The sequence below is a fragment of the Hipposideros armiger genome, unplaced genomic scaffold (genome assembly GCF_001890085.2).
Source record: "Hipposideros armiger isolate ML-2016 unplaced genomic scaffold, ASM189008v1 scaffold_407, whole genome shotgun sequence".
Lineage (NCBI taxonomy): Eukaryota > Metazoa > Chordata > Mammalia > Chiroptera > Hipposideridae > Hipposideros > Hipposideros armiger.
In genome coordinates, this window is record NW_017731757.1 from 1,659,545 (window position 1) to 1,660,354 (window position 810).

An 810-nucleotide genomic window follows, 5' to 3' on the forward strand; every position below is an offset into this window, starting at 1 on the left:
CACCTTTTTTTTTTTTTTTCCTGGTCTGTGTTGCATGCACTCTGTTCAAAAGTTAGGTCTGAAATGGCTGGCACAAGGGAAAAGCTGATCTGTGTCATTAGTTTCTCGGAGCAGGATGGCTCTGAGCAACCTTGCTCCCTATTTGTACTATTTGAACTTTGCAAATCTCTGTTCTTTCAAGCAGAACCCCCAGACTGGATCCATTCTTGACCAGTGACCTGCTCGAATCTGGCCTTTTGTATGTGAAATGATCACGGTTTCTTTTGTTTATCATGCCATATGCAAATCAAGCAAGAGCTCTTTCTCAAGAGTAAGGAATGCAAACAAGAAATATGTGTGAGATGAAAAGTTGTCAATTGGATTTTCTCCCTAAAAAAAACCCAAAAAACCAAAACTGCTAGAAGTCACCCTGAGTCCACTCGCTTGGATTTCTGACACAGTTTACAGATAATGCAAAGGCCCTGTTTCTATTTTCCCCTTATGGCTGCATTCACCTTAGGATTGTAAATGTGTATATGTCCGTGAAAACATAGAGTCTGAGATTATGTTATTTACGTTGTCCTAAATTTGAGTCAGTTTTAGACTCTAAAGCATTTTAGCACATGTCAAAGTTAACTTTTAAAAATTGCGGGACTATTTCAGAATCGCAATTTTATCTAAGATTAAATCAGACTTTTTTGTCTGAGTGGTAATTATATATTTATTATTTAGCAAAACTGAAAAAAAACCCACAGAATTGTTTTGACAGATGTATCTCGTTTTCAGCTAGCATTTCTCCACAACTTGAACCGTTTAAATGTGTTTTGGAGT